The sequence below is a fragment of the Cnephaeus nilssonii genome (genome assembly GCF_951640355.1).
Source record: "Cnephaeus nilssonii genome assembly, chromosome: 8".
NCBI classification, from domain to species: Eukaryota; Metazoa; Chordata; class Mammalia; order Chiroptera; family Vespertilionidae; genus Cnephaeus; species Cnephaeus nilssonii.
This window is the reverse complement of record NC_137079.1, coordinates 4,298,161-4,313,960: the sequence shown is the minus strand read 5'-3', so window position 1 is coordinate 4,313,960 and position 15,800 is coordinate 4,298,161.

The following is a 15,800-nucleotide window of genomic DNA, read 5'->3' as shown; positions in this document are numbered from 1 at the left end:
CGGGGGATTAGTTATTCCTCTCTAAGCACATTTGAACAAATACATCTGTGATATAGATTATTGATTGTATCCCATCATGTTTGTTCCTCACAAGGTTGCTTGACTCATTGTTGCCTTCTCAACGTTTCCACAGAACTGGCATAGACTAGCACGGTGCTTGTGAAGGCAAAGGATGTTTAGTTATCTCCAGGCCTGATGTTCAGTCATCGCACACCAAGATGCGTGTGTGGGTTGTTACAGCATGAACATACTTTCCTTCCCTATGGTAAAGAATTCTCCTGGGGAACCCCGGGATTTCCCTGTGATCCGGGCACTAAATGGTTCATCCTGATGCCACAAACGGGCCTAGGGAACTGCCTGCTCCAGGACATGCCATTTCTGTCCTCATGGTCCTGTGACTCTTCTAGCTGATAAGGTTTTAATAGCCCTGCTGCTCGGAGAGATGCCACGTTACATTTTCCAGTGCTTTCTTATCACTGGACAGCATAGAAAAGAGCCGTGTTAGAGCTGGGAGAAGCCCCCGCCCGTGAGGTAGTGGTGGTAGTGGTTTTATCTTCATTTTATTCGGTTTTCATTTTTATTTTATTTGAATGGATTCCACCCCCCTACGTTTTAGAAAAACTCACAAAATGTTTTTAAAAGGCATCTTTTTCGCTGTCCAAGATAATCACTGAACTGTAATCACCTGTAAATACTGTGCCCACTTCATCTTTCGTTGGGTCGTTTTTATTAAGTGAACAAACGGGCTTCAAGATGCGCTGGGTCCGTGCTGCGTGTGAGCCTGAGAGGGGCTGAGCGGTTAGTGTGTGGGCAGTGGGCTGAGCTAGGGAAGCGCCAGGTTGATGGAGAGGAGAGAGTCCTTGTAGAGCACTGAACCCTTTGAGCTCCTCTCTGCTGCAGGGTAGACTTTCCAGTGTTTGGTCTTCGTTAGCACAACACAAGCTGTGACTATTGCTTTTCATTATCCCTGGACACTGAAAATGTTTGAGAATTAGTTGTATATAAACAACCAGTCTATCCAGTCATTTCACCCATATTTCAAATTAGTTTTAGTTCATTGATGTTTTTATAACACTGTTATAGCTATTCTGGTATACAGTGCTTTTATTTTATTTGATGACACAGCTTTACTAAGGTGTACATATTTAATTATACAATGTGCTAAGTGTGCGTATGTATGTTCAAACAACCGTGGTCCCATCACCACAGCAAGAAAATAGATGTATCTATCACCCTCCACAAAGTTTCCCTGAATATTTTTAGGGTATTTTTGTGTTTTTATTTTTAATATAGTGACTTTTAACACAGCGAAATACAGGTATGTTTTCAATGTGATAATAATTTTTTCACTAATAAATTTGAAATATGAATTGTCTATATTTTCATACCTTCAAAGTAAGTTTTTTTCAACCTTGAAGATCAGTATGAGAAAAAATACAATCTTTTGGAATGCATTATAATCTTAATTCCTTTAAAAAAAGTCCCTGGAGATATTTTCTATAATTCACTTATTCAAGTTAGCTAATAAAGTGATAGGTCATTTTGATATTTATTAACCATTTATTTTTTTCCTGGACTTAGTTTGGCTTTAGCTATTATTCTAGAGAACTTGGAATGGGTGGAGGGAGAAGAGAGTTGAAAAATAAAATGAGATTTTGAAATGGGATGAGAGAAATAGAGTGGGGATGGAAGGAAGGGGAAGAATGTCTAATTCGCAGACCTTCTTTTGAGCTGGGGTAGCTTCCTTCCTTCCCCTTGGTTAGTTTCTATCGCTACCCTCCGTTCAACTCCTTTGTGGCCAGATCCGGTGTTTTAGAACTTGACTTCTCTCAACTCTAAGTTCATTTTTATTGACCAGCTCTCATTTCCAGGTAAGCCTTCCTAGAGAGGCTCCAGTACACAGAGGGCCATTCTTGACCGGAGAGCTTTCGCAGGTGGGCCATTTGATCATGGAATGCTGATGAAAGGATAATTATACCTGACTTTAAAAAAATAATATCTTTGTCAATACTACATTTCCTCATTAATGGTAGCAAATCCTTGAAAAGAGTAGTTTATTTTGCTCATACATTGTAATGACTACTTTATTATTGGTAAAATAACTTTAATTTCTACTGATGGATAGTCTAAAACAAAAATTATTTAACATCCACAAATATTAAATCGTCAAAAGTGCCTAAACTTTGCCTAATATTCAAAATCTCATGAACTTCTATTTTCAGTGCCTCTTTGTATATGATAAAGATAATATTTCTGTCTTCTAGAAATATTCAAGACCTTACAAAATGATATATAAGAGTATTTTATCGAAACACACTCACCAGTTTTCTAAGTACTAACTTGATTTTCCTAAAAAAGATATAGTGACTATGAAATATATACATATCAGTCAAAATTAATATTCTATCCTTCCAAATTGTGAAGTCATTATTTGCATGTCAACTGTTAAACACTAACCCTCTTAAAGATAAAGTGCAAACCCTGTTTATGAGCATGAAATTTATACATGGTAGTTATGCAAATTATTTTGAGTGGATAAGGCTGGTTTTCTCAAATTATCTGTGAATTATCTCCCCAAACCCACATTCATTGCTACAAATAAGATTTTGTTGTTAAAAATCTTAATTTGGGTATTACAAGAAAATACTGATATATTTTCCTTCTGTTTTTATACCTAACTAGAGGCCTGGTGCACAAATTTGTGCACAGGTGGGGTCACTCGGGGTGGCCTACAGGGATTGGGTCCCAGCTCGCACCCCCAGTCTCACAGCCCCACAGCCCCACCTGGCACCCGCCCCCTGCCACCGCTGCTGGTCACTGTCTGCTGGGCGATTGGTCAGGGCTAGGCCCCCTGCCTGGCTCCCTCAGTGCCTGGGATCTGGGTGGTGGCCCTGCTCCCCATTGCCACTGCTGGTCACTGTCTGTGGGGCAATCAGGCCCCACTTGCACCTGTCTTGTCCTGGTGCCGTCTGCTCACCTGCTCTACCATCCCACTGCAGTCTCACTCTCGTCGGGGCCCATTGGGGCTGGCAGCACCTCCACTAACACCTGCTGCCAGTGTTGCGTCGCTGATGCCCGCCATGTTCCGTGTCACCCTCTGGTGGTCAGCACACGTCATAGTGAGGAGTCGAACTCCTGGTCGAACTCCAGGTCGAACAATTTGCATATTAGGCTTTTATTATATAGGATGATTTCTCTTTGAAATACAATATTTTATCTAAAAATTAACGAGAAAGGAAAATTCTGATCATAAAAATGTCATCCTATCTAATAAAAGAGTAATATGCAAATTAACCACCACTCTGTTGCACCCACAAGCCACGCCCACCAACCAATCAAGAGTGAGTATGCAAATTAACCCAACCAAGATGGCTGCAGCCAAGGAACGAGCAGGAGGCTTGGCTTTCCCCGGCAATGGAGGAAGCCAAGATTTTAGCACACCCTGGCCAGCCTAGGCCTCCACTCAAGGTTAGAAAGTTTCAATTATAGAAGATAAATAAATCCCAGATACCAGCGCTTCCACTTGGGTCACCGGGGGGCGTGGCCGGCCTGCAAACCACCACAGGCCCCTCGCCCAAGCCACCCCATGCCCCAAGGGAACCCCCACCCTGATCCAGGACACCCTTCAGGGTAAACCAGCTGGCCCCCACCCATGCACCAGGCCTCTATCCTATCTAATAAAAGAGTAATATGCAAATTGACCATCACTCCAACACACAAGATGGCTGCCCCCATGTGGTCAAAGATGGCTGCCCCCATGTGGACACAAGATAGCTGCCACAAGATGGCCAGCAGGAGAGGGCAGTTGGAAGGGACCAGGCCTGCAAGGGAGGGCAGTTGGGGGGGATCAGGCCTGCAGGGGAGGGCAGTTAAGGGTGACCAGGCCTGTAGGGGAGGGCAGTTAGGGGTGACCAGGCCTGCAAGGGAGGGCAGTTAGGGGCAAACAGGCTGGCAGGGGAGCAGTTAGGCATCAATCAGGCTGGCAGGGGAGTGGTTAGGGAGTGATCAGGCTGGCAGGCAGAAGCAGTTAGGGGCAATCAGGAAGGCAGGCAGGCGAGCAGTTGGGAGCCAGCAGTCCTGGATTGTGAGAGGGATGTCCGACTGCCCGTTTAGGCCCGATCCCACCAGACATCCCTCTAGGGGTCCCAGATTGGAGAGGGTGCAGGCAGGGCTGAGGGACAACCCCCATGCACGAATTTTGTGCACCGGGCCTCTAGTTTTATAATATAAAGTTTTAGAAGAAAAATATAATTGATATTTCAAATTTCTGTTGATATACTTTTCCTTAGATGTTCCCATTTAACTGTTGAAGAATAATCTTCAAAATAGTTGATAGTTGGATTATAACAAGTCATAAACATTATTATAAAATACCTTTTATGGAAGCCAAACTTTAAGTCTGTTCTTAACAGCCCCCAACATTTCAATAGCTGTCTTCTGGCTATTCTTTGAGATTAGAAATCTACAGAGTTATTTCATTTACTTTTGTGTGATATAATCTCATAAACTTCCATTTTCAGTACCTCTTTGTATATGATATTTTTATTTATTTTCTGTTGAATTAAATATTTTTACAAGCTGTGTTTTGCATTTTATTTTAATGATCTAAAAAACTATCACACTTTGTTTTTAATTTGCTCCCCAAAATATTTAAATTAGAATTTTCATTTACCAGTTCACTGTGTTGGTGATAATCAGCAGAATGAAATGGTAAATACAAGAAAATGCATCTTTTATGGTTGGATAAACCCATCAATAGGAATAACATAAAAAGGCTGCTTCTCTATTTTTTAAATAAGCTTGAGAAAGCATCTGTCTTACTATAAACAATATACTTCACCAACCACGTAAGAATTTATTTCCATTGTCATGATTTAGTTAGTTGAAAAATGTTTTTTACCAGCTTGCAAGTTGCTTATTGTTCTTATTAAAGGAAGTTTTTCTTTATGAAAGTCAATGGATTGTAGTAGATAGTAATTTTATAGAGTAGAGGTTCTAAAACTGGTGATTCCTTAACTATTCCTGCTATGCTTAAATATCAGCAACATAAAGCCAGTTAGGAGAACTGATGACTTGTGAAAAATCCTCTCAATATATACAGCGTGGAAATAGTCTATTTGAAATCTAGAAATGTGACTCCTTTGTCATTGTCAAAGTTGAATCAAAAGTAAGGCTAATTCCGTGATAGAAAGAGAAGAGAAACCTTATCTATTCAGCACATGGAAAAAAGAAAAAAGATAATTTAAGAGAGTGTTGTTATGTTACAAGCAGAATGTAGCAGGTTTAACTCAAAATAATTCCTTTATCCTCCTATTCAAGTGAAAATTTTTTATTGACATGAATTCAAAGGCTATGAGTTCAATAAAGTGCAGATTCATATGATAAGAATTACAAATTTTACCAGACAAAGATGATTATCGACATGTTAAACATATTTTAATAAATGTGTGCATTACAAAGTCAGAGAAGACTTATAAATGATATTGCATTTGACTACATGTGGAAAACAGTCTTTGAATGACTGGGCAGAAAAATCTAAGAAATACTAAGTTTGGCATTGAGCATGAAGTGTTACTTGAAATATTAAATGACCATTACATGGTGGAGGGCTACTGACAAGAACAAAGAAGAGTACAGGTTAATGGGGTAGTAGCATACATGTGAATCATTGGACCCCAGACTTGAGGACTTAAATAAATTACATAAGATATAATTCAATACTGTATTATCTTGTCTGAAGATACAGTGTAATAGACCACCCCAAAGCTTAGTAGCGTTAGATAAGAGCCATTGAAGTTGGGTCCAGTTTTGCTTTTGCATTTCTTCTCTTGGGGTTTGTCTGGGTCATTCACAGGGCTGTTGTGATGCTGGGAGAGCCTGTGTTGAGTTTTATTTGTTTAGGTTCCTTGTGCTCTCATTCTCCCTGGGCTTCCGCTGAGATCCTCACAAGGCAGCTCTGCATTCCAAGGGGCCAGTGAACTGGCGATTGGCAGCCAGACATTTGACACCAGATCCCCTGGTTTAAGGAGAGGACATAGACCTTAATGGCCACCCCCGTGTGGACACAAGATGGCCAGCAGGAGAGGGAAGTTGTGGGTGATCAGACCAGCAGGGGAGGGCAGTTGGGAGGGACCAGGCCTGCAGGGGAGGGCAGTTGGGAGGGACCAGGCCTGCAGGGGAGGGCAGTTGGGAGGGACCAGGCCTGCAGGGGAGGGCAGTTAGGGGTGACCATGCTGGCAAGGTAGGGAAGTTAGGGGTGACCAAGTTGGCAAAAGAGGGCAGTAAGGGGTTACCAGGCCAGCAGGGGAGGGCAGTTAGGGGCAATTGGGCCAGCAGGGGAGTAGTTAGGCATCAATTAGGCCAGCAGGGGAGTGGTTAGGGGGTGATCAGGCTGGCAGGCAGAAGCGGTTAGGGGCAATCAGGAAGGCAGGCAGACGAGCAGTTGGGAGCCAGCAGTCCTGGATTGTGAGAGGGATGTCCGACTGCCCGTTTAGGCCCGATCCCACCAGACATCCCTCGAGGGGTCCCAGATTGGTGAGGGTGCAGGCTAGGCTGAGGGACACACACCCCCCTGCCCCCCATGCATGAATTTTGTGCACTGGGCCTCTAGTATACATGTAAAATTATGTAATGAATATAAAAGCTTAAACACAAAAATACAAATACATACATACACACACCATATATATATATATATATATATATATATATATATATATATATATATATATATATGTAAACTTGTGCACGAATCTGTGCACCAGAAGGTCACTGCTGCCCTCTGTAGCTTTCTGCCTGCTGCCCCGCTCTCCGGTAGCTCTCCCGCCCTCCCCCCCCCTTATAGCTTGCTGCCCTGCCCCCTCCTGTAGGTCTCCGCCGCCCACTTGTAGTTCGCTGCCCCACCCTCCTGCAGATCCGTGATCTGGTTGTTACGAGATCAGTCATTATGCCTCAGGGTGTAACGGGTAATTAGCATATTCCTCTCTTATTATATAGGATATGTGTGTGTGTGTGTGTGTGTGTGTGTGTGTGTGTGTGTGTTATATATGACCTTAAGTAGTTCTTGGTGATATATAAATAAATTATTACTGTCTAATATGATATCAATGCCAAATTTAACTGTTATTGTTTTAGTATTTTGTTAATATTAAAAAAATAATAACAAGCTAATATAAACACTTTTGTAGAATAAAGTGGGCTAAAATCCTTGGTAGCATCTTAAGTATAGACTGTCTAATGATAATATAAAATTTCTTAATTCTTTGTACAGTGTAGGATGGGTTTTAGAGTCTAATTCATTTTTAATGACAGAGTAGTGCATCCATCTATGGCCCATTCTTTTATGCATAGAAAGAGATGGCAATTGTCATATGCCATTAATTTAAGTATTTATCAATGAAGTGAGTGTAATTTCCATAAAGCATTACTTATTTACCCTTAACATTGTTAAAATCAGTGTTATATATATTTATAATATTTTTATCCAGTGGACCTTGTTGATAATAAAACCAACTCATACAAATCATGTAAGATCCAAAAAGGTACTTTATATTGCTACTAGAGGCCTGGTGCACGAATTTGTGCACCAGTGGGGTCCCTCAGCCTGGCCTGCAGGATTGGGCTGAAACTGGCTCTCTGACATCCCCCAAGGGGTCCCATATTGCTAGAGGGCACAGGCCAGGCCGAGGGACACCACCGGTGCATGATTGGGGCCAGGGAGGAATGCGGGAGGTTGACCAGCCGGGGAGGGACCGCAGGAGGGCTCTAGGGCATGTCTGGCCCGTCTCGCTCAGTCCTGATCGGCTAGACCCCAGAAACAAGCTAACCTACAGGTCAACTGTCTGCTCCCTGGTGTTCAGTGCACATCATAGTGAGTGCTTGAGCAGCCTTAACTTACCATTAGCATATTACGCTTTGATTGGTTTAACAGCCGACTGGATGACCAGACACTTAGCATATTAGGCTTTTATTATATAGGATGTTCTTGAGATAAATTGCCAAGCTTAATATTTTTCTGAGTTTAATGCATTCGGGAGTCTAAATTTTCAAAGTTTTTAGATAATAATTTATTTTAATTCCATATTGTAGAGATTAATTTTTATTCTTACTTTCAAATTTAGAATGAACTTCTATCCTTCAGGTAGCTTAATACATAAAATAGTGTCCTTTTCATTGTAATGGTGACATAGAATTATAAATATTTAAAATCTAAAGAGAATGAAAACATAATCCAATTATCTCATTTAGAGTTCAATGGATGCAAGAACAAAAGTTGATAAAATTACCACAGATAATTAGCCAGCATTTTCCTCATGCATGGCAGTCCTGTGTCTTGCACTGATGATGTATCTGTAGGAAGCAGAAAATCTGGAAGATAACATAAGTAGGTAATTTTATGATAGGGTTGGCTGCTGCCATTATCCAAGGTTGAGGTTTTCTGAAAATCTGAAAACCTGAATTTCTGAAGTCCATAAATTTCAGGATTCATTTATGCCTGACAATATGCCACCTCTTCATTCAAAGGGAAAAAATACATAGATATTTAAGAGCTAGGGAATAAAGCTCAGTAGAGAATTTGATTTTATATAGCTATTTAAAATGAAAATTTTTATGACTTGAGTGCAAGATAGTAAAAAAAATCTTTACCATTGGGCCTTAAATGAAAGTTGAAAGCAGTCATAAAATGTTCAATTGGTTTCACATTTTCCAAAGCACTAAAGGAAAAAATGTTGGTGATAATGTATGAAGCCACCTATGGACTTTATTTGGCTGATTGGAGAGGAAACACTATGAATATTAAGGTAATATTTATAAGATAGAAATAAATCTTTTAAGAGTAATATAATCCAGAAAGTCAGTCACTTTTCTTATTTTATTAAAATTATAAATTTGAATAATGCGCCACTGAAATCACAGATTGTCCATATTGTTTTGTGTGTTCGTAATGGTGGATCTCCACCTAAACATTATATTATGGGAGACCTTCCCTAAAGACTTGGGGAAGGAGTAGTTGATTACAAGTGGTCCTGTGAGAAAATATGTGTGAAAAACACTCAACTTTACTACAAGGAACTAATCATCACAGATGAAAATAGTTTTATCCCAGTGGACTGAATGCTTGATAAAATTAGCCTAATGTAATATTTTGCCAGTAATTCCAGTCACACACTTTGGGCTCGTATAAAATTTGGAAAATAAAATGTCTTCTTTCCTTTGTCCTTTTTTATGTTTCTCTGTCATTTCCTTAGCCTAATGCTTCTTGAGTGACCTTGCAAAGATGAAATGCAGTGGTTAGTGGTAATGCATGATAACCCTGACATAAAAATTGTTCTGCTGTAGAACTACCTATCTCTCCAGTTCTGTTCCAAAACATGTTTTAATTTTTATTTATTAATTAATCATTTTTATTTTCATATGAGATTCATTTTTGTATTTGTTATCTCCAATATTTTCTATTTTGTTTATTTCTATTGTCATTTTGCTAAATTTCTTTTGCCTGGATCTGTTTTGTTTAACCTGCTTTCTAACAACTCAAGGTAGTTTAGATGATTCATTTCCCTAATTTCCTGTTAAAGCCCATTTTATAAGAAAGACTATTATTTATTAAATATACCTATAAGATTAAAAGTTCAAATATATATTATTATATGTTTATGAATTGCATGATTGATTTTACTTCTATATTATATTATTTATCAGAACTATGTACAAGTTTAATAAGAAGAGTGATGTTTTATTGCTGTTTTCACAAGGCTATCATTATTAATAATTATACTTTTTTCATAATAATGCCTGTGTATTGTTATTAGTAAAATAAAGAAATTATTTGAATATTTTTTACATTTTACAATTACACCTAAACAGAAAAGCTGCTGTATTTCAATATTTCAAAGTATTTTACATAAATTTACATTTATATTCAAATTTAGTGTTGTAGTTAATGGATGTTGTATTTATGCCTCTTAATTTGTGAAAACTGTATATATTTAATATGCATATTTTTTTCAATCTAATGCAGTTTGATTAGTTCAGCCTCCTGCTTTCTAAAAATACAAATACAATTAAATTAATTTTATTATTTAAGAAAATGTGTGATTTCCTTTATCAAGCTACTTTAACTTTTATTTATTTTTATTAAATTGATTGTGATAACATTAGATAATAAAATTATATAGATTTTAGGAATAAAATTCAATAATTCATCATCTGTATATTGCATTGTGTGTTCACCCCGAATTAAGTCTCCTTTCATTACCATTTATCCCCATATTATTCCCTCTTAAGGCCTCAATCCCCTTTCCCTCTGGTAATAATAATTCTGTTGTATTTTTTTCTCTTAATCACTTCACCTTTTCACCCAGCCACCATACCCCCTTCCCTCTGAAAGCTGTCAGTCTAGTCTCTGTAGGTGTCTGTTTCTATTTTGTTTATTAGTTTCTTTTGTTCTTTAGATTCCACATATAAGTGAAATCATATGGTATTTGTCTTTTTCTGATGGCATATTTTACTTAGCATGATACTCTCCAGGTCTATCCATGCTGTGGCAAAGGGCAAGATTTTCTTTTTTATGGTGAGTAGCATTCCATTGTGTATATGTACCATGGGGGTGCATATAATCTTTCGAATAGTGTTTTAGGTTTCATTGGATAAATTTCTACAAGTGTAATTGCTGGGTCATAATCCAGTTCCATTTTTAATTTTTTGAGGTAGCTCCATACTGCTTTCCACAGAGGCTGCACCAATCTGCATTCCCAACAGTGGTGCACAAAGGTTCCCTTTTCTCTACATTCTGGCCAGCATTTGCTGTTTGTTGATTCATTGACAATAGTCATTCTGACAAGTGTGAGGTGATATCTCATTGTGGTTTTAACTTGCATTTCTCTGATGATTAGTGACATTGAGCATCTTTTCATATGAATGTTGACCATCTGAATGTACTCTTTGGAGAAGTGTCTATTTAGGTCCTATATAGTTAGGTCCTTGCCAATTTATTAATTGGATTATTTGTGTGTTTTTATATTGAGTTGTACATTTTTTTAAATAAATTTTGGATATTAACTCCTCATCAGATGTACCATTGACAAATATATTCTCCCATCCAGTGGGTTGCCTTTTCATTTTATTGATGGTTTCCTTTGCTGCGCAAATATTTTTACTTCAATAGATGCAGAAAAAGCATTCGAGAAAATCCAGCACCTACTTATGATAAGACCTCTAAACAAAGTGGGAATAGAGAGAACATATCTCAACATAATAAAGGCCATATATGACAAACTCACAGCCAACATCAGGCTCAATCGGCAAAAACTAAAAAATGTTTCCCTTTACCTCAGGAATAAGACAGGCATATCAACTTTCACCACTCTTATTCAACATGTTACTGGAAGTCCTAGCCACAGCAATCAGACAAGAAGAAATAAAAGACATTCAAATTGAAAAGGAAGAGGTAAACTGTCATTATTTGAAAATGGCATCATGATACTGTATATAGAGAACCCTAAAGATACCACCAAAAAACTACTAGAACTAATAAATGAATTCAGTAAAGTAGCAGGATTCAAAATCAATATCCAGAAATCAGTTGCATTTCTATACACCAATAATGAACTGTTAGAAAGGGAAATTAAGAAAACAACCCCATTTAAAGTTGCATAAAAATGAAATAAAATACCTATGTATAATTTAACCAAGGATGTAAAAGACCTGTACTCAGAAAATTATAAGATGCTGAAAGAAGTTGAAGAAGATACAAATAAGTGAAAGTATATATCATGTTCATGGAAAAGAAGAAGTAACATCATTAAAATGTCCCTACTACCTAAAACAATCTGTAGATTCATTGCAATTTTTATCAAGATACCAATGGCATATTGGAGGAATCATGATACCTGATATCCAACTATACCAGAAGGCCATAGCAATCAAAATAGCATGGTGCTAGCATAAACAGAGACATATAGATCAATGAAACAGAATAGAGAGTCCAGAAATAAACCCACACTTTTATATTCAATTAATATTTGACAAAAAAGGCAAGAACATACAATGGGGCAAAGATAGTCTATTCTGTAAACCGTGTTGAGAAAATTGGAAAGACAAGTGTGAAAAATAAAACTAGACCACCTTCTTACACAATCCACAAGAATAAACTCAAAATGGATTAAAGACTTAAATATTAGACTTGAACCCATAAAAATCCTAGAAGGAAACATAGGCAGTAAAATCTCAGACATTTCTCATAGCAATATTTTTTCTGACACACATATCTCCTCATACAAGGGAAACAAAAGAAAAATAAACAAATGGGACTACATAAAATTACTTTAATTTCAATTTTAATTTACTTCAATTTTTCTAGGCTACATTATCCCCATATGCACTTTTATGGTAAAATTGACTTGAATACTTTTGTATAATAAAGCTTTATATAGAATATATCATCCTATATAATAAAAGGGTAATATGCAAATTGGCCCTAATGGCAGAATGACCAGGAACAACTGGTTGCTATGATGTGCACTGACCACCAGGGGGCAGACACTCAACAGAGGAGCTGTCCCCTGGTGGTCAGTGTGCTCCCACAGGGGGAGTGCCACTCAGCCAGAAGCAGTGCAGCGATGGTGGCCGGAGCCTCTCCCACCTCCATGGCAGTGCTAAGGATGTCCGACTAATGGCTTAGGCCCACATCCCCCGAGGGCTCCCAGGCTGCCAGAGGGATGTTTGACTGCCAGCTTAGGCCCGATCCCCTGGGAAGTGGGCCTAAGCCAGCAGGTGGACATTCCCTGAGGGGTCCTGGACTGCGAGAGGGTACAAGGCTAGGCTGAGGGACTGCCCCAAGTGTACGAATTTTCATGCACCGGGCCTCTAGACATAGATACAACAGAACTCATGGAGCATTTTTAAGATAAATAGAAAACACAAAAGTCATATATTTTCAAAGAAATAGCAAATAGAATGATTCAAATTAAAATTGGAGTAAACTGGAATCTATTAATGCCAATTTAATTTAAGGAAACACCAGCTTAAAATGGTGCATCGCAACTTATTTTATTTCACTCCCTCAGAGAAAATTAACTGCTGTGAATGAACACATAGAACAACCAAGGACACACAATATATTGTTTTGTACACTAGCAATCTTATCCTTAATTTTCCAAAGTATTTCTCTCATCAATACTTTGATTGTCTAAGAAGATATAAGCTAATGACCCATCCCATGCTTCTCTAAAGAAAAAATAAAGGTCAAAGGAACACCAGAGAAATCGCACTATCGAATGAGAACAAGGACTGTGTTGATTCATTTCGCTCTCTTATCCTAGAAGAGTCAAGTGGTTTGTTTCTGTCCCTGGAGAAAGCTCTTGCTATGAGCTTTGAAATGTCAAGTTTAATTAAGACAAAGTGTTTTTTTCAGTCAAACCCAAGAAATATATCTTTCAAAATAACTGTCTCTTAAAATCAGACAACACAGTCTATCTCCGTGAAACAGCTCACAGCGTTAAATCAGTTGTCAACTTCAACCTGGCTGCAATCAGTTAGCTGGGTGCCCAGTCACTGCCCAGCACGGCTGGTACGGCCAATGGGCAGAATCACAGCACGTGTATAAAAGCCTGGCTATTCAAACAAAAAGAACCCAGATAGATGCCAACTACCTAAAATATAAACAGCACGAGTTTGTTTGTGACAGAGTCAAGTCAAAATAATAAATCCATCAGGATTTGGCACAAAATGTGTAAGAAAAAGGTAGACTAAAACAGAGGTTAGCATTTCACGGAAATTTCTCAGTTACCTGTCACTGTTACTTACTGTCTTTTAAATGTAAGAGTTTATTCCTCCAGAGAACAGCTGTGCAGCACATTTACATAGAAAATATACACTTCCTTGTGACTTTTATGGATGACTTCTCAAAAGAGCATGTATATTTAACGTAACACAAAAATATATGTAAACCGTATTGTAGGAGACTTGTCAAGAATATGCTTAATCTTAGTGGCTGCCTGGATACAAATATGTTATCAAATATGTTTTTAAATGTGTTAACATTTTATAGTCACCTTTTTTTTCAACAGGATACAAGACAGTATGCTTGTTATGAATAAATATTTTATTGTTTTCATTGTTTTGTCTTAATGAACTATTAAGGAGAAGCCTCAATGTGCCGTTGACAGACCATAGTTTTCGATTTAGGATACCTGAGTTCCCATGTAGCTATGCTGCTGACAGACTACTAGTATATGATGTAAGCAAGTGGTAAATGGTCTTAGCATCGTAATTATAACTTTATTAGGTGCTGTGCGCTTTATCATGAGATACCAGTGTCATTCAATATCGTTTCAATTTACTTCTGCCAAATAGGTGTTCTAGAAATTTCATAGCCTGGAATCTATTTTGGAGGTTTTGGAGGAGTGTTTATTCAAAGAACGTTTCTAGCTGCCTCACATCAGCTTCATTGGCAGTCTTGAGAACTCTGTATCTTTTTTCATACTCTTGCTCTCTGCTCTATACAGTGTTCCCTAATTTTCTCTTCCTCGACAGATGTATCCGTTCTACAAGCCTGAAGTCAGTACTCATTGTACATGAGTATTCCCTGATGCTTGAAGACAGTATTCATAACCCAATTTTTATTTCCAAGACACACTGCTATTGTATTTATTTTAGTCCTTATCCCATTCAATTGTTGTAGGTTAAACACGCATGTAGTTTCTTTTACCTGGTTTCAGTTCCCTGCAGTCAACCACGGTCCAAAAATAATAAATGGGAAATTCCAAAAATAAACAAACCGTAAGCTTTAAATTGTGTGCCGTTCTGTGTGCGTCGTGAAATCTCACAGGACGCAGCTCCCCCCTGCCCTGGACGTGGCTCCTGCCTTTCTGCAGGGTCCCTGCGCTGGAGATGCTCCAGCCACCTGGTCACCAAGTAGCCGTCTAGGCGCTCAGCTGGGGGTGCTCAGCGGGACAGTTTGGGTATCACAGGCCTGCGTGGGGGAAGCTGGGCTGCCCGCACCAGGCTCCATGCACGGCCCCGCCTGCGGGGGAGGCTCTCCCACGTGCTTAGCTCTCTGATGCCTTCTTTCCCAGCTCTCTTTACCCGAGGGCCTGGGCAGGGGTCTTCCTCCCGCCTCTGTGCTGAGACCTCCTGTGGGAAGGAGGGGGCTCCTTACAGACACTGTCCCCACTCTGACTCAGTACCCCGTGCTCGGCCACTCCTAGCTCCTCTCTCAGCTCTCCTCCACCCCAGGGTTGAAAAAACTGCCTTCAGGTCAGGGCCTCCTCAGCTGTCAGGGGCCCTCACATCTGGCCTTGTTCACCTACCGCTCCACGCCGGTGCCCTTCCATTGGGAACTGCGGCCAGGGGTTCCGACTCCAGGGTTAGCCTCTTGCACATCCAAAGGCTTAACCTCATGAGGGCTTGCTGCCTTAGAGGGCTCCTCCGACATAGGGCACCTCAGCTCTGTTCTCCCTGCTCCGCTGAGACCCTGGCACTAGGAAATAGCATCTGGCTGTTGATAAGGGACAGCTTTGAAGCCTCACTCCTCTCCCCCTTCGGACTCACATCTGGACAAGCTGATGAGAAGGCTGGATGTTCACTCATTTGGTGCCAGCAGGAGATGTGAAGCAGGCAGACCCCTCTCTGTGAGCAGCAACTGTCAGCCCAGCTCAAGCCCTGCCCACAAGTCAAGCTCTGTCCTTGCTCTTTCAGGTCTTCCCCTTTTGGGCGAAGGTTTCCCTGTCCCGTCCAGAAAGTCTCACTCTGTAAGTGATAGAATTCTCCATACCCTTTTGAGTGTGTGTGTGTGTGTGTGT